Raw genomic sequence first — 20,003 nt, 5'->3', positions numbered from 1 at the left:
TTGAGTAGCATGATCAATAGAGTCGATAAAATAACATGAGTCATCCTATTCCCTAGAAAATCTCATGGCATCATAAATTTTAAAAATAATCTCTTCGTCACCTACTCTAAGTACCAATTTACCATCACCTACATCAATTACAGCTCTAGCAATGGCTAAAAATGGCTGACCTAAGATTAAAGGCACCTCAACATTTTCATCCATGTCAAGCACAATGAAATCAATAGAGAATATAAATGTAACATCCCGAAATAGGGCCTAAACGGAATAGTGGTTGCGAAACCACAAATTCGAGGTAGAAAATTTTATTTTATTATTATTTTGAGGTTCATGATATGATTGCATGATTGTGTGAAAATTTCGTGATGAAAATTCTATGGATAAAGTGCTTAAGTTGATATTAGGGACTAAATCGAATAATTTGCAAAACTTGCATTCTAGAAGTTTTTAGTATGAAATTGCTTTGGAATATTAATGAGGAGGTCTTAAATAGAAATTTGACCAATTTCTAAGTCTATGGACAAAAAATGGACATGGGTGGAATTTTTGAAAAGTTTAGTAGTAAGGGCATTTTGGTCATTTAGTTATTAAAATGAATTAAAAACAAAATTAAAAGCCAATTTTTGTCCATCTTCTTCATTAGGCTGAAATTTCAAGGGTTCTCCATAGCTAGGGTTTGTTTCAAGCTTTCAAGCTTCATAGTAAGTGATTCCAAGCCCCGTTTTTAATGATCTTTACGTTTTTGGAGTCCCGATAACTTGATTAAGCTTATTCTAGCAATAATTCAATCTAGGGTTCATATTTGGAAAAATACCCATAGGTGAAATTTGTGTATTTTGGTGTTTTATGATAGAATATGAAGTTTTAAATTATGTTAGACAACTTGTGCTACTCGGTTTTAAGTGAAAACGAGTAAAAAGGCTTAATCAGTAAAAATACCTAATAGTCATAAGTACGTGTTAGAGTGTGAATTTGATGTTGTCATAGAAGGGAAAAATGATCCGCATGTCATAAAACATAAGAAAATAGGATGAATTTTAATTACGAGCCTTGGGGCAAAAGTGAAAATATGTGAAAGTTTAGGGGCAAAAATGTAATTTTACCAAAGTTGGGTCAAGGACTGTTTTAATAAATGTGAGTATTAAATAAGCTAAATTTTTTATTATAGATCAAGAAGGACAAAATCCAGAGTTAGACCAGGGAAAGAAAAAGATAGTGGACTAAATCGATATAGTTGATCGTATTTTGTTTCGAGGTAAGTTTGCGGTAAATAAATGCAATATTCTATTATTTTATGTTAATTTTGTTAATTTCCAGCATGTGTATATTTATTTTATGAAATTATTCAAAGAAGACTCAAGCATGAATTGATAGAGAAGTAATTTCCGAAAGTCCCGGTTGAACCTTAGGAATGTGTAGGATACAAATGTCATGACATTAGGGTTTAAGGATACCGTGTAAGACCATGCCAAGGCATGGCAATTGGTAAGGTTTCTAAGGCAAGGAAATCATGTAAGACCATGTCAAGACATGGCATTGATAAGTTACTATAAGGCAAAGGTCCCATGTAAGACCATGCCAAGGCATGGCATTGGTGAGTTCATAAGGCAAGGCTACCATGTAAGACCATGTCAAGACATGGCATTGGTAAGTTCATAAGGCAAGGCTACCATGTAAGACCATGTCAAGACATGGCAATGGTAAGTTTCAAAAGCATACCACGTAAGACCATGACAAGTCATGGCAATGGTAAGGTACCCGTGTATCCTTAGTATTCCAAGTGGTTCAACGGGAAAATTTAAAGAGAATATCAAGGTAAGGTAAGGTAAGACGAGTTGTACTAAAAAGGTAAAACAAGTTCATACTAGAAGAGTAAAGGTAAGTATATAATGTTCATGTATGCTTGATAAGGAAAAAGGTAAGTAAAATGTATTAATAAATTTGATTAAGAAAGTAAGTATTTAAGTAAGTGAGTAAGTGAAGAAGTTTAAAATATGTCTATGACAATTAATGAAGTTGCATTATGTAGTATCATGCCAAGTAGTAAGATAGTTCTTATGAATGTTGTTATTTATTTGCATGCAAACTTACTAAGCTTAATGCTTACCCCCTTTATTTTCCTTCTTTTTATAGTTTTATCAAGCTAACTCGGGGATCGTAAAGTACGTCGGAGGTCCGGGCACACTATCACGAGGATTATTTTGGTATAGCTAGACGTTTCATTTTGAGTATGGCATGTATAGCATCGTAGCCATTTTGTGTGTATGATCTTATGATATCGCTAATGATTGGTATGTAAATGCTTGATAATGATTAGCTGTTGGAATGGCTAATCAAAGACATGTTTGGTGTTATGTATGCCTAAATGCTAGTTATTCCATGGAAATTATGAAAAAGGTGAAATTAGCACAATCAGATAGTAGCAGTGACGTGAATTTGAAAAATCACTAAAAATAGTAGAAATAGGATTAAATGATGAATAAGTTATGAAATCAAAGATTATTATGTCTATTTTCAAATGGAAGAAACAAAATAGGTAAATGAGATATATTTTATGAGATATTTAAATTTTTGTGAAACAGGGCCAGAGCGATTTCTGGATCCCCTGTTCTGACTTTGGAAATTCACCAAATATTGTAAAAAGATAATTAGAAGTCATTATTTACATTTACAGATTCCTTATTGAGTCTAGTTTTATGAGAAATAAACTTCATAGTAATTAGAACTCTGTATAGGGAGATATTTGATTCGTAATACACAGAGGTCAGAGTAGTCAAACCCTGAAACAGGGGAGACTTTAACTAATAAATTGTACCAGTTGGCCCTACCAAAAATTCTAGAAAAAAATTATTTGATATATATATGAGTCTATTTTCAGGGAAAATTTACAGAATTGGATTTTGAGTTTTTTAACTCGAGATATGAATTTTTAAGCGATTGTGACGCAGATTGCCAGCTTCTCTGGAAGTTTTAAAAATAAATTGTTTGAGCTGTTTAAGTAATGAATTAAGTCCGTTAACACCTCGTGTTCGACTTCGGCGACGGTCTCGGGTACGGGGCGTTACAATAAATTTATATACTTTTACAAGTACGTCCTCTATAATTCCCTTAGGATATTTAACAGATCTATCAGCTAATTGAACACTCATCCTAATGGGTTTAGGTTCCCCAAGACTAAGTTGTTTAAACATTTTATATGGCATCAAATTAATACTGGAGCCTAAATCAGCTAGTGCTTTATCAACATTCAAACTACCAATTAAGCAGGGACTTCCTGGATCTTTCCGTTTGGTTGGCAGTTTATTTTGGAGTATGGCTAAGCACTCCTCATTAAGTTCCACTGTAGATAAGTCTTCAAACTTCCTTTTGTTTGTTAGAAACTCCTTTAAAAATTTTGCATATGTAGGCATCTATGATATAGCTTCAACAAAAGGTAAGTTAATATGCAGTTGTTTAAAAAGTTCAAGAAATTTACTGAATTGTGCATCCATGAGGTCTTTCTTCAACTTTGCTGGATATGGGATTGGTAGTTTATATTCTTTTGGCATTAAATTGTCATTGTTTTCGGGTTCGACCTCCTTTCTTTCAACTTTTTGTGGTGGCTTCTTTTCAGATTCAGCTAACACTTTCCCACTCCTTAGTGTAACTTCTTTCACGTGCTCTTTTGGGTTGGGTTCAGTGTTACTAGGTAGACTTCCTGGTGGTCTTTCAAAAATTAGTTTGGCGAGCTGTCCTATCTGAGTTTCTAGTCCTTGGATCGTCGCTTGTTGATTTTTAAATGCTGTCTCGGTATTCTAAAAATGAGTTTCTGACACCGAGATGAATTTTGTTAGCATCTCCTCAAGGTTTGGCTTTTTCTCTTGTTGGTAGGGTGGTTGTTGGTAGCCTGGAAGTGGTGGTCTCTGATTCCCTTGGTCTCCCCATGAGAAATTTGGGTGGTTCCTCCATCCTGCATTGTAAGTATTACTATAAGGATTATTTTGAGATCGAGGGTTATTACCCATATAATTTAATTTCTTATTCTCCATGTTGTGGCCATAGGGTGGGTATTCTAAATTGCTCGATCCTCCTCCTCTTGTTTCGCATTGCATTACTGGGTGAACCTATGAAAAACCAAGAAAACCGTCAATTTTTCTATTCAAAAGTTCTACCTGATTAAAGAGCATGGTGACCGAATCAATGTTAAAAACGCCGACTGCTTTCGTCAACTTTGTCCTCATGACTTGCCACTAATAATTATTCAGTGACATCTCTTCTATAAATTAATAAGCATCCTCAAGTGTCTTATTATTGATAGTTCCTTCTGCAGCTGCGTCAATCATCTGTCTAGTCGAAGGATTCAAGCCATTGTAAAATGTTTGAACCTGTAGCCAGAGTGGTAAACCATGGTGAGGGCACATTCTTAAAAGGTCTTTGTATCTCTCTCATGAGTCATAGAGTGTTTCTAAATCCATCTGCACAAAAGAGGAGAGATCATTACGTAATTTGGTCGTTTTAGCCGACGGAAAATATTTTAATAAAATTTTTTTGGTCATTTGTTCCCAAGTAGTGATTGACCCTCGTGGTAACGAGTTCAACCACTATTTAGCTTTGTTCCTCAATGAAAAAGGGAATAACTGAAGGCGAATGGCATCATCAGAAACGCCATTGATTTTAAAAGTGTCGCAAAACTCTAAAAAATTTGCCAAATGAGCGTTTAGATCCTCCTCTTGCAAACCATCAAACTGAACAAACTGTTGGATCATTTGAATGGTGTTAGGTTTCAGTTCAAAATTATTTGCGGCAGCAGCAGGACTAACTATGCTCGATTCAGTTCCTGTTAAAGAAGGTTTAGCATAATCATACATAGTACGCGGAGCAGGATTCTGATTTACTGGATCAGCGGCAATCGCAGAAGGTAGCAGATTTTCCTGGTTTTCAGCCATCTCCTCATTTGTAGTTGAAGTATCGTCCTCTTGCTCTTCCTCTGTGCATCTTAAGTTTTGCCTTATTTCTATTCGGTTTCTGCGAACTGTGCGATCGATCTCACTATCAAATAGTAATGGCCACGATGAGTTTCTTCTAGTCATACACTATAAAAACCTGCCAGGAGCAATTAAAAGAAAAATTAGAAAAGAAAATAAAAATTTAAATTGCAAATAAAGTAAAATGGATAAAGTAATAAAAATCAAGTGTTCCTAATATCTTAGTTCCCCGGCAACGGCGCCAAAAACTTGATTCGTGATATTCGAGACAGGTTTTAAAAATTTATAATTAATTGTTCTTGAAACTAACTATTATCACGATGAAGGCAAGTGTACCTATCAAACAATAGTATACCTTTAGCAAAACCGGATTGTCGAACACAAAGGAACCAAGAGTACTAGTAATTACTTTCTTTTTATTATCTAGCCTAAAAATTAAGGGATTTGTTTATCTAAACTAATTAACTAAACTAAGAGTGCACGGAGAGAAAATTAGGGAAAAGCTTTTGGGAAAACTTGATTGATTAAGACAATACCCAAGGAAAAATCCACCTAGACTTCACTTGTTATTTGACTCTGAATCAGACGATTTATTCATTTGACTTGATCTGTAGAAATCCCTAAGTTATATTATTATCTCTCTCAAGACTAATAAAGTCTAACCCTAGGTTGATTAATTGAAATCTCTTTCTAATTAACGCCCTAGTGTTGCATTAACTCGACCTATGGATCCCCTTATTAGGTTTCACCCTAATCTGGCAAAATCTTGTCACCCTATCTCTAGGCATGCGATCAACTTCGCTTCATTATGACAAATTTACTCTTAGACAGGAACTTTTGCTCCCCTGAATAAGCGCATTAACTTGAATCAATATCTTGGAATATTAAGACAAGAATTAAGAACACATAATTAAGAACAAGTCAAATATTTATCATACAATTCAGATAATAATAACAAGATCTGTCTTAGGTTTCATTCCCCTTAGGTATTTAGGGGGTTTAATTCAGAATTATAAAAGAAAACATCTCAGAAGAATAATGAATACAAAACATAAAGAAAACCCAAAACTCCTGAATGGAAATTGAAGGGAGATCTTCAGTCTTGATGAATAATCTGGCTTCTGAGATGGATCAATCGGCTTTCTTCTAGTAGTTTCTTGCTTCCTACTCTGTGTGTGTGTTCTAAGTGTCTCATCAGGTGTTTAAATAGGCTTTAGAATGCCTAAGAGCCCTCAAAAGTGGCCTTTTTCGAATAGGACTATACTTGGGCTCGACAGGGACACACCCGTGTGCGATTGCTCTAGCCCGTGGTCAAGGCTGTTAAATAGGCAAGGCTTGTAGTCTACCCGTGTAAGTTGTGCTTCGATCCTGCCAAGTGGACACGGTCGTGTAGCTTACCCATGTAAGGAAGTCTAGGCCATGCTGATTTCCCATGTGGGTCCATTTTCTCTGTTTTCAGCCCATTTCTCACTCTTTTTACTCTCCTATGCTCAGCTAAGTATAAAAGATGAGATTAAAGAATTAGGAGCATCGAATTCACCAAATCTAAGGAGAAACCATCCATAAATGTGCTAAGCATGGGATAAAAATATGTATAAATTATGGTTTATCAATTACCATTCAGGAAGTTTGATCTGATTCTAGGTATGAATTGGCTTGTGGAGCATTAAGTCAGTTTAGGTTGTACTACAAAGAAAGTAACTTTGAGATTCAAGAGTGATGTGGAGATTGTTATGGTTGGCGAGCGTCGAGATTACCTCTCCAATGTAACCTTCGCTCTAGTAGCCGAAAAGTTAGTTCGATAGGGAGGTTGAGTTTGGTATTGAGGTTTTGTCTGGAACAACTTAAATGTCCATTGCTCTCTACTGCATGGCACCGAGTGAGCTTATGAAATTGAAAGTACAGCTTCAAGTACTTCTCAGTCGAAGGTTCATTAGGCCTAGTGTGTCTCTGTGCGAAGCACCGATTCTTTTCGTGAAAAAGAAAGATAGAACTATAAGGATGTGTGTGGATTACTGCCAGTTGAATCAATTGATGGTAAAGAATAGGCACCCACATCCAAAGATTGATGACTTGTTCGATCAATTTTGTGGGGCATCTATATTATTGAAGATTAATCTTCATTCTAGGTATCATCAGTTAAAAGTTAAAGAGGTTAATGAGCATATGACCGCTTTTAAGACTCGTTGTGGGCACTACGAGTTCCTTGTCATGCCATTCAGTTTGACGAATGCTCCAGATGCATTCATGGATCTCATGAATTGAGTTTTCTAGCTATATTTAGATCAGTTCATCATGGTTTTCATCAGCGATATTCTAGTATACTCTAAGACTGAGGTTGATCATGATGAACATCTTAGAATGGTTCTGCAAATACTTTATGGGAAAAAGCTCTACGCTAATTGAGCAAGTATGAGTTTTGGTTAAGAATGTAACACCCCTTACACGCATTCGACGCTAAAACAGGGTACGAGACATTATCGGACTTAAACATAAGCAAACATACAAAACTGAGACGTAAATTTCCATCCAAATTTAAAACTTTTCATAAACATTCATATTGTCCCTATAACTAACCTACGAGGCCCAAAACATGCATTGGAAACGATTCGAGACTAAACTGAGAACTTTGAAATTTTTCACAACACTTAGAAAATTTTTCATGTTTTAAGTGCCACATGCCCGTGTGGGCAGGCCGTGTGGTCACACACGCCTGTGTCCCTAATCCGTGTAACTCTTTGTTTGTCATCCATGAACAAATTGAAGTCACACGGCCAAGGCACATGCACGTGTGTTTAGGCCCTGTGGTTGATTGAATTTTCATAATTTTTCATAAAATAGCTGCAGACTTCACACGGCCAAGGCACACACCTGTGTCGTCCACACGGCTGAGACACACGTTAGTGTCTCTACCCGTGTGCTCAATACTGAGCATTTTGTTTTGTAACAATTAAGGTGTAGGGGACCGGCCATAACACATGCCCATGGGCAAGCCGTGTGTCACACGCGGCCTAGACACACACCCTGAAAATAAGGCTATTTTCCAAGCCATATTATCACCCTTCCATGCACAAACTTACACAACAAAACATAGTACCATTCCAAGTATATGCATTCAACCAAATCAGCCACAACCAAGACATCAATACTACATTCATATGTATCATTGATCATACACAAACATCACATTTATCTCAACTCAAATCATGCAATTTCCACTGCAGCAAAACTAACTTTTAGCTGCGTTTTTCCCATGACCTTTAGCGGCTCTTTTAAGCGCCGCTAAAACTATTTACGGTGTTTTTACAAGCGCTGCAAAAAGTGCCGCTATAGATAATGCCGCTAACGTTTGCGGCGTTTTTCCCATGACTTTTAGCGGCGCATTCCCACAAACGCCGCTAAATGTCATGACCTTTAGCAGCGCTTTTCCCACAAACGCCACTAAAGAACATGACCTTTACTGGCACTTTTCCTATAAACGCCGCTAAAGGTCGTCAAATTTTAAAAAAAATATATACTATAAAATATTATAAAGGTCATGAAAAATATAAAAAAAATTAAAATTCATTATCAAAATATTGAGAAGAATAATATCCATGATATAAATATAAAAATTTTCTATTAAAATTCTATTAAAATTCATTATCAAATTAAATTTTCTATTAAAATTTTAACTTTAAAACTAAATACAAAAATTAATGAATTTAAATTTAGAATTTAAAATAATAATTTAATAACACAATTAAAATCCAAAAGTTAAAACTCAAGTTATCTTAAATATTAAAATAAAAATAAAAATTTAGAATCAAAACTAAAATAAATAATAAAAATTAGATTAAATATAAAGATATCAATAAAATAAGATATTATGATGAAGTTACTTAAATGAAATAAGGATTTAAATCATAACCATGTAAAATATAATATTTGAATATCCATTCCCATGTGAAATATCAACATTGATTATTTAAATTGATTAACTAAGTCAAAATTGCAATTCGTATTTTTCTTCTTTCAACTCAAATAAAAATAAAATGTTGAAACAAAACAATTAAATAAAAAAAATAGAATAATTAGTTGACACGAGATTATTATTAAGTATATGAAAATATGCAAGTAGACGATTACAAAACAGGGTGTAGTTTTTGATCAACTAATTAGTTGATCCTACTGCAGGTTCTATCTATAATCAGCTTAACTAACATACAAACATAGGGCACTCTAATACTTTTTTGCACAAAAAATATCTAAAAGTCACACCTAAATTCGGATTCAAGGCACATACGGTGTCAACTGCATGTTGATCAATATCATCCTTATTCGCTGCTGCAATGCCTCCCACAAGCATTTGTAGAGGTAGGAGCTAGTCATTATGTGCCTTCTGCAAATTGTTCTTGGACCGCAATCTAGTGTAGTTGGTTTTTCCTGTTCCATTTGCCACTAGTCAAAACATAAAAGAGCCATTGCCACACAAAAAGTAATCATCAAAACGATATCCAGAACAGCAATATACAGTTAAATTATGAGAATGTAGAGAATACAAAACAATACCTTAAATGCACATCAGACACTAATGTAGATTCCACTTGCTCTTATATTAAGCTGGTAAAAATGTATATGGATCCCAACAATGAGCTTGCAAATTACGTGTGTGTACCCCATGCGCAAGTGCAAGGAGAGAGCAGAGCATGCCGAAATAGTAAAGGTCAAGTGTGATACAACTCATTTTTATCGAAACATTAAGTGTTCTAACATCAACAGAATGTATATTAAGTTGAATTTCTAGTCTGCACATGATTAAGTTTGTTGATCGGGACATATTAAATAATCAACTTGATAATAACAAGAATTTTCAAACCAGATAGAAACTAAAGCACACTAAAATGTTTACACAATCACCAAATCCCAGAAACAGTTGCAGTAGTAACCAGAAGAAAAAAAAGGAAAATACAAAAATTCAGAAACAGCGGTATTTGCCAATCATCATTTCATACCATGAGTCAGTAATAATATCGAAAAAATAACCCCCTGGTTTCAACAAAAATGACACTTTACTTAGAAGTCTCCTTGCTTTGTCTTTAGTTTCAAATCCTAACTGCAAATAGATGAATAGAAATGCACTTCAGATTCATCATATTTGTTCACATGACAAATCAAAACCCAATGTTCACAACTTAAACTACATAAAATACGTGCAAATGCTGCAAGCAACAGACAAGATCAGCCTGAATGTCCTTCTCTTGCAACAGGGTTTCCAAATTATCCTGTCAAATGAATGTGCAATCAAGGGCAGGAGAGGAGAAAAGCATTGAATAGATTCAACCTTTTTAAAAGTTAAAGGCTAAACTGCCACTTTTACCAGAATATTACAACATTAGATAAGACTGGGCAGCTTTTTTTTCTCTCTTTTCACAAATAAATAACTTAGAGAACATTTTTATGCCATCCAGAAACAAAAAATAAACACTAACTCTGTATACAGCACTGATAACATCATTCAAAGATCAAAAACATAAATCAAAATGGTTTCAGCATTTACCACAAAGTAACGAATGGATCAAGTCCTCCACTATAAACTACCAAAAAAAAACCATTTCCATCTTTACCGACAAAATGCATATACTTGTGCTATAAGATGAGGAAGAATGCATCCTCAGCAAAATTCATACTAATATTACTGAAACAGACACTCCGGATGAAGAGGAAAAAAAAAGACAAGAATAAGTACACATTCTTAAAGAGACCTAAAGAAAATCAAAGAAATTTCATCTAGTTTCTAAGGAAATAGAAAGCATAGCTCCACATCTACATGTTCATACACACATGGAAAGACATCAACATATTGACCAAATGGGGTGTAGTAAAAGAAGCTCACAGTGCAAGGATCAGCCTCAAAGAACTCAGAAGTGAAGCTTTTGCGCTGACTCTCCCATGCTTCCCTCACTTCATTTATCCCAGATGACACAACATCTGCAATTAACATTCATTTTTAACATTTACTGTCAGTCACATATAATCACAAGAATAATAACCAACCTATCATGACCTTAACCCTTGGTTTCAATTTCCAGTGCAAGATTACCAATGACTTACTAGGGACAAGGAAATCACTCATCACATTAATGATTTCAATTTTCACATATTGCCTCTGATCTAGTAACTCTTAACCAGACACCTTGGGCTACCCAACTGCAAACCAAAAAACAGGTTTGATAATATTTAGATGTTAAAGGTATATTTCAGGTAATGAGGTGATCAAATTAACACCTCTCAGGCATGGGAAACAAATTCTTAACCAAAAGAACACACTCATGTTTTAATAATGGTTTAAAATAAAACAATAACAGAAAAATGATAAAAAGCCTCGGCAAAATAAATATCATTAAGGAAATTGATCAATATCATACCGTCTCCAGAAGAGAAAGCCCTGCATGACTTTTGCATGATAGTCTCTGACTGAATGCTAGAAAAGACATCCATGCACATAAGAAAAGCTGTCAGGGGAAAGAAGTGCTGAGAAGCAGCAAATTGATTGAAAGAACTTTAAAATATATGTATGTATATGAGCATAAAATTTCCTTTTCTAATTGCCCTAATTAACCTAGTTTCGTGATAAACAACAATGAGATGGACTACTTTGCATCAAAATGGACCTTCTATTAATATATATACATACAGTAATTGGACATACAAATATCCTGAGATTAATACAGCAGTCAACACATACCCTCACAGTCTGAACTAATGATAAATGAGTGATAGTGGAATTCCTACCACAAGTGCATTAGAAGTTCAGAACAAACTAACCTTGTCTTTGCTAAACCAACAGAACAACCTGTAATAATTAAGAAATAGATTTCATTCAATAACAGAGGCAACTAACAAAATTTTGCCTACATCAGAACAAAACCACCCAAAAGATTTACCTGGGAGAATGAGATGAGAAAAGTTAGGGACATGGGCAATTCCTCTAGGCTGAAGTAATAGAATCTGTTCAAACACATGAAATTCAAATCTTCCGAGAATATTTACTACTGGATGAATGATGAATAAAAATCCAAAATGATTAAAAAAACACAACAGCTTCTATTTGATTATTGCTTCCAAAAGTGAAAATAGCAAGCGTAAAGTAAGTAATAAATTAATGACAAAATGCAAGGTTTTTACCTTTAAAATGACAGGACTAAGTTTGAATTGCAATTACAATTTCACTAATTGTTCTTTATATATTAAAAGAAAAAAAACAAAAAAAAAATGTTAATCTTGCATTCTTTACTATCTTCTTACTTTATATCAGCATTTACTGAGACAAAGCTTAACAAATCAAGCATCTTCCACATCAATTACAAATAAAAGAAAAATAAGATCGATTAAAATTCAAATAAAAATCAGCTATAAGCATGAATTACTCGAATATTTAACACTTCTCCAACATTGACAGAAACTCTAGATGTTGAAATACCTGGCCGAATCACTTTCCCTAATACCTGAAAAAATATTAATTTTTTTTTAAATCCAAGGGCTTTACTTAAACAAAGTACTATTAAAAAAAACTTAGTGATTTTGGGGGAAATTTAGGGATTAGGGGAAATATAGAGAATTGGGGAAATCTGTTTTGGGGTTTTACTGGAAATGGCTAAGTGTTTGGGAAAACCTATTTTGGGATTTTGGGGGAAATGGCTAAGTGTCAGGCATGACACAAGAAGATGAAATTTAAGAAAGGAAAACGACGCCGTTTTAATTAAACTGTAGTGTTTTTTGCTGCATTTTAACGCCTCTAATTCCTTGCTTTTTGTGGCGTTTTTTAAAAAAAAGCCACTAACCTCTTAGTTTTCATATTTATTTTTATTTGTTATAATTTGGTAGCCATAATAATTAACTTATGATAGTTAATATTTAATAATATATATATAAAGTTTATCTATTATCTCTTAAATAATTTAAACTATAATTATAATTATAATATATTAAGATTAATATTATCTCTTTTACAATTATATAAGAAATCGTTTAATATATAAATTAAATAATACTAATTAATCTAAACCCTAAATCTCTACCCCTAAATCTTAAACCCTAAACTCATAATCCCATCCCCTTAACCCCCAACTTCTAAACCTTAAACCCTAACCCTTAAACCATAAACCATAATCCCTAAACCCATAATTCATAATCCATAAACCTTAAAATAGTAACTCATACACTTTAAACCCTAAACCATACACCCTAAACTATAATGATAATTAATTCAAGATTTTAAAATTAATACTATCTCTTTTATAATTATATAAGAAAATATTTATCATATAAATTAAAAAACACTAATTAATCTAAACCCTTAACTCCTAATCCCTAAACCCTAAATCATAGATCCTAAAACATAAATCTTGAACCCTAAACCCCTAACCCTTAACCCTTAACCCTTAACACCTAAACCTTAAACCCCAACCATTAAACCATAATCCCTAAACCCATAATCCATAAGCCTTAAATAGTAACTCATAAACATTAAACCCTTAACCATATACCATAAACTCTAAACTATAATTATAATCAATTCAATATTTTAAAATTAATAATATCTCTTTTACAATTATATAAGAAAACATTTAACTTTTAAATAATAATATTTTAATTTTTTCATTTTTTGTTGCGGTTTTTAAAAAATGCCGCAAGCGCCGCTAAAAGTGTACTTATAGCAGCGTTTCTTAAAAAAGTGCCGCTAATACTCGATCTTTAGCGGCATTTTTAAAAAGCGCCGCTAAAGCAACTAAAAGCTCAATACAAAACAACGGCGTTTTAAAAAATTCTTTTGTGGTGCTTTTCAAAAAATGCCACTAAAGATCAAGCATTAGCGGCGTTTTCTAAAATGCGCCTCTAAAGGTGTACATATAGAGGCGTTTTTAAAAAAGCGCCGCTAAAACTCAATCTTTAGCGGCGTTTTTAAAAAGCGCCGCTAATGCTCTTTCTTTAGCGGCATTTTTCATTCAAACGCCGCTAAAAACGCCACTAAAAACCTGTTTTGCTATAGTGTTCCCACATCCATGAAAACATTATCACATGCATATTTATATATATACTTAAACCAATATTAGCCAACACCATATGGCCATTTACAAAATAAATTATCAACCAATATAGGCCAACACATTAGGCCAATTTAATTATGACACATAACAAAATGACCAAGTCCCTATACATGCCATAACTCAAAATATTAAAATCATTGGTACCCAAAATATTAAATTGATAGTGTGACTGGATCTCCGATAATCTCCGATCCTAGAGCTGGCTTGGTGACACTATAAGATAAGGGAAAAGAAAGGGGAGTAAGCTATATAGCTTAGTAAGTTCCCATGCAAATAATAAGCATTATAAAATCACATTTAACATACAATTAACTTGAATTAACATAAATGTCATTATAAATCTCATAATCAAACTTACTCATTCACAACCCTAACGAGGGATTCATCACATATCGAGCTCATTAAACATGAGTTTTATGTACATACCTGTACCAATTTACAACATACCATAGTTTTTCACAACTTTGATATTCTCATTGCATTTCCCGTTGAACCACTTGGAATAGTAAAGGATACTTGGGTATCTCACACATATAGTACCACACCAATGCAATATCCCAGATATGGTCTTACATGGGATCTCGTATTGATGCCAATAGCCCAACTATGATCTTACACGAAATCTCATATCGATGCCATATTCTAGATATGGTCTTACACGAAATCTCATAATGATGCCATATCCCAGATTTGTATCCTAATGTCATGACATTTGTATCCTATCTATTCCTAAGGTTCAACCAAGATTTCACGCTAATCGTAACTTTGTTGAACATGCTCAATGGTCAATCATAATTCATACAATAGTAAAGGATCTAAAACATAATTATAACAATGCACTATTTACATAAGAACTTACCTCGGTACAAAAATTACTAGGAAATGGACCTAATCGTCAAATACTTTATTTTTCCCCCGATTAGGTCCGAACCTTGTTTCTCTTGATAATCAAGCTTGAAAAGTGGAAAAATTCTAGCTATTTCCTTGCAAAATTCAGCCAAGAATAAAGAAGATGGACTAAATTTTTGGCTTGATTTTTGGTTTTTAATTCATTTAATTACCAAATGACCAAAATGCCCTTTTCTCAAAACACTAAAATTCTCTTACCTCATGCCTATTTTTGTCCAACTTAAAGTAAAATGGTCTAATTAAAATCTAAGGACCTTCAATTTAAAATTTCGTAACAATTAGACACCTCTAGCATGTAGAACTGAATTTTTGCACTCTTTATAATTTAGGCCTTTTTGCTAAATTTAGTGCTCAAACTTCAAAATTTTCGAATGAAATTTTCACAAAATCATTTCGTAAAACTGTAGACCATGAAAATGTAATAAAAATAAGTTTTTCTACGTCAGATTCATGGTCTCGAAACCATCATTCCAACTAGGCCCAAAATTGGGCTATTAGAACTCTCCCCCTTTAGGGATTTTCATCCCCGAAATTCTTACTAGAAAATAGGTTCGGGTACTGTTTTCTCATAGCCTCCTTGGGTTTCCACATAGCCTCTTCGACCCCATGTCGTTGCCAGAAAACTTTCAGTAGGGCTATACTTTTATTTCTCAACTGTTTAGCTTCCCGAACTAAGATCTTGATTGGTTCTTCACCATACATCATATCCGGTCGAATCTCAATCTCTGATGGAGAAATCACATATGAAGGATCAGAACGATATCGTCACAACATCGACACATAAAACACATTGTGAATTCTTTCTAACTATATCAGCAAAGCTAACTGATATGCTACTAGCCCTATCCTTTCAATAACCTTATACGGCCCAATGAAATACGGACTTAACTTGCCTTTATGGCCAAATTTCAGTATCTTTGATAAACCGCAATTTATACATATTTTTACCCCATGCTTAACGCATTTTATGGATGATTTTTCCTTAAAATTGGTGAATTCGAGGTCCTAATGCCATAAATTCATGTTTTATACTTAGGTGAGCATAGGAGAGCGAAAGAAACGAGAAACGAGCCAGAAACGGAGAAAATGGGCCAAAGTACAAAATCAACACGGCCTGGACTTCCTTACACGGGTAGACCACACGGCCGTGTCAACTTGGCAGAATCGAAGCACGACTCACACGGACGTGTCACACGGGTGTGTCCCTACTGAGGCCAAGTTGAGTTCAATTCGAAAAAGGCTAATTTTTAGGGCTTTTAGGCATTCTAAAGTCTATAAATACATCCTAAAGGAGGGAAGCAAGACACAGAGAGAAGGAGGCAGGGAACTGCTCAAGGGAAGCCATTTGATCCATCTCAGAAGCCAGATTCACCATCAAGATTGAAGATCTCCCCTCAATTTCCCTTCAGGAGTTTTGGGTTTTCTTTATGTTTTGTATTCATTATTCTTCTGAGATGTTTTCCTTTTTAGTTATGAACTAAATCCCCTAAATACCTATGGGGAATGAAACCTAAGATGAATCTTGTTATTATTTTCTGAATTGTATGATAAATATTTAACTTAGTCTTAATTATGTGTTCTTAATTCTTGTTTTGATATCCCAAGATACTAATTCAAGATAAGCTCTTATTTAGAGGAGGAATAGACTCTGTCTAAGAGTACAATTGTCATAATTAAGCAGAGTTGATAGCGCGCCTATACAGAGGGTGACAAGATTTTGCCGGATTAGGGTGAAACCTAATAAGGGGATCTATAGATCGAGTTAATGCAACCCTAGGGTGTTAATTAGAGAAAAGTCTCAATTATTCAATTTAGGGATTAGACGTTATTAGTCCTGAATAGGGATAATAACATAACTTAGGGATCTCTACAGGACAAGTTAAATGAATAAATCGTCCGATTCAGAGCTAGAATAACAAGGAAAGTCTAGGTAGATTTTTCCTTAGGTATTGTCTTAATTCAATTGTTTTCCAAAAGTAATTCCTCAATTCTACTTTCAGTGAATTCTTAGTTTAGATAATTAGTTAGTTAAAACAAAACCCCCTTATTCTTAGGCTAGATAATAAAAAGACAGTCATTACTAGTACTTTTAGTTCCTTTGGGTTTGACAATCCGGTCTTGCTAAAACTATACTACTGTTCGATAAGTACACTTGCCTACATTGTGATACTAGTTAGTTTCAAGAACGATTCTTTATAAATATTTAAAACCTGTCACACGAAAACACAATCAAGTTTTTGGGGCCGTTGCCGAGGAACTAAGATATTAGGAACGCTCAATTTTTATTACTTTAGCCATTTATTTTTCTTGCAATTTAATTTTAATTTTAATTTTATTATTTATTAATTTAGTTTTTCTTTCTCTTGATAGGTTTTTATAGTTTATGACTAGTAGAAACTCGTCAGGACCACTTTTTTTGACGAAGAAATTGATCACACAGTTCGCAGAAGCCAAAGAGAAATAAGACGAAGCTTAAGATACATAGAGAACGAGTAAGAGAACGATACTCAACCCCCAACCGAAGAAATGGCTGAAAACCAAGACAATCAGCTACCTCCTGCGGTACACATTGAACTAGCAAATCAGAATCCTGCTCCTCGTACTATGTATGATTATGCTAAACCTATTTTAACAGTAACTGAGTCAAGTATAGTTAGGCCTGCTATTGCTGCAAATAATTTTGAACTAAAACCTAACACTATTCAAATGATACAACAATTTGTTTAGTTTGATGGTTTGCAGGATGAGGATCCGAACACTCATTTGGCAAATTTCCTGGAATTCTATGATACATTTAAAATTAATGGTGTTTCTAACGATGCCATTTTCTTTGGTTATTCCCTTTTTCATTGAGAAACAAAGCTAAACAGTGGTTGAACTCGTTACCACGAGGGTCAATCACTACTTAGGAACAAATGACCGAAAAATTTCTATTAAAATATTTTTCGCCAGCTAAAACGGCCAAATTACGTAATGATATTTCTTCGTTTGTGCAGATGGACTTAGAAACTCTTTACGATACATGGGAGAGATATAAGGACTTACTTAGAAGGTGCCCTCATCATGGGTTACCGCTTTGGCTACAGGTTCAAACATTCCATAATGGCCTGAATACTTCGACTCGACAAATGGTTGACGTAGCTGCTGACGGAACCATAAATAATAAAACACTTGAAAATGCTTATGAGTTTATTGAAGAGATGTCACGGAATAACTATTAGTGGAAAGTCATAAGGACTAAGCCAACTAAAACAGTAGGTGTTTATAATGTCGATTCGGTTACTATGCTGTCAAACCAGGTAGAACTTCTAAATAAAAAGATTGATGGTTTACTTGGTCCTACTTAGGTACATCTAGTAATAAGGTGCGAGACGAATGGAGGAGGAGCATGCACAGAATATCAACCCATCAACCCTAGCATCAAAGAGGAACAAGTTCAATATATGGGTAACAATAACTCTAGATCCCAAAATAACCCATATAGTGACACTTATAATGCAGGTTGGAGGAACCATCCCAATTTCTCGTGGGGCGGTCAAGGAAATCAAAGACCACAACATCCTCCGGGTTTTCAACAACCACCTTACTAGCAAAAAAAGAAGCCGAACCTTGAGGAGATGTTAACCAAATTCATCTCGGTGTCAGAAATTGTAACACCCCGAACCCGAGACCGACACCGGAGTCGAACACGAGGTGTTAACAGACTTTAAACCCCTTAAAAAAATATTTCTCAGACACTGCCAATCTGCGTACTAGTCGCTTTAAAAATCATATCTTGAGTTTCACAACTCAAAAATCAGTTTCGTGATTTTTCCCTGAAACTAGACTCATATGCCCATCTACATATTTTTTTCTAGAATTTTTGGTCGGGCCAATTAGTACAGTTTATTAGTCAAAGTCTCCCATGTTACAGGGATCGACTACACAGACCTTTGCGCAATACGACTTGGATATCTCCCTGCACAGAGCTTTAATACTGATGCTGTTTGTTTCTATAGAAACTAGACTCAGAGAGGTATCTATACATATATGGCATGACTTCTAATTATCTCTGGTTAATTTATAATGAATTTCCAAAGTCGGAACAGGGAATCCAGAAACCGTTCTGGCCCTGTCTCACGAGAACCTGAATATCTCTCAACATACTGTCCATATGATCGTTTCGTTACTTTCCTATGAAAATAGATTCATCAAGGTTGGTTTAAATAATTTATTCACTATTTAATTCCATTCCTGCTATTTTTAGTGATTTTCCAAATCTACATCACTGCTGCTGTCAGCATCTGCCTTTAAGGTAGACTTTACCTATTTCATAGTTTCCATGATTCAACTAGCCCTTTTAGCATAAATAGCACAATTTATGATAGTGATTAACCATTCCCATGGCCAATCCTTGTCAAGCATATCCACACCAAATGATTATAACATTATACTCAAACATATATAAGCCATTTTAGCATGGCTAACCAAAATTATACAAGTCCAAAGGGTCCATGACCCACAACAAACGGGTAGTCCTATACATGCCATTTCGAAGTTCAACCAAAATTGTACCAAAAGGGGGCTTTGATAGTGTGGGCGACTTCGACTTCAAGATCCCGAGTCCGATAGCTGGAGAACCAAAATCTATAAAACAGAGGAGCATGAAACGGAGTAAGCAATTTATGCTTAGTAAGTTTTGAGCAAGGAATTCCAGCACAACAAAAGTATAGCATTCATATAGCTAAACGGATAATTTCATATGCACAAATTTTCGATATCATACTTGCTTCACATTACCAACGCTTATGTACATACACAAAAGATCAACTTAGCCAAAGGCCGGTAGCTCGTTTATCAACTGAGCGAATACTTATTTGTAAGGGCTTAACTAAATTCAAGCACATACGGAACATACCTCAATGTTGGGATGTTTCTAGAGTATTAACTGAAATTTTTACAGCAAGATCATTCATTCCCAAATCACGTACCTTCGAAATTTAACCGGATATAGCTCCTCGTTCAAATGCCTTCGGGACATAGCCCGGTTATAGTAACTCGC

The 20,003-nt window shown here is 34.6% G+C and overlaps 2 non-coding genes and 1 pseudogene across 2 annotated transcripts; 1 reads left to right on the top strand and 2 right to left on the bottom strand.

The window, feature by feature from the left end:
• The first annotated feature begins 4,380 nt into the window (after positions 1-4,380).
• On the top strand, positions 4,381-4,487 carry LOC121205343 (small nucleolar RNA R71). Its single transcript, XR_005900424.1, has one exon. It is a non-coding gene; the product is annotated as a small nucleolar RNA R71 (small nucleolar RNA).
• Positions 4,488-9,037: 4,550 nt separating this feature from the next.
• LOC107946577 (mRNA cap guanine-N7 methyltransferase 2-like) lies at positions 9,038-12,537 on the bottom strand (annotated as a pseudogene).
• A 5,388-nt stretch (positions 12,538-17,925) lies between these two features.
• LOC121205949 (small nucleolar RNA R71) lies at positions 17,926-18,032 on the bottom strand. Its single transcript, XR_005901023.1, has one exon. It is a non-coding gene; the product is annotated as a small nucleolar RNA R71 (small nucleolar RNA).
• Positions 18,033-20,003: the final 1,971 nt, after the last annotated feature.

The sequence above is a fragment of the Gossypium hirsutum genome, chromosome A08 (genome assembly GCF_007990345.1).
Source record: "Gossypium hirsutum isolate 1008001.06 chromosome A08, Gossypium_hirsutum_v2.1, whole genome shotgun sequence".
Classification (NCBI taxonomy): Eukaryota; Viridiplantae; Streptophyta; class Magnoliopsida; order Malvales; family Malvaceae; genus Gossypium; species Gossypium hirsutum.
This window is presented reverse-complemented; position numbering and strand designations above follow the sequence as displayed.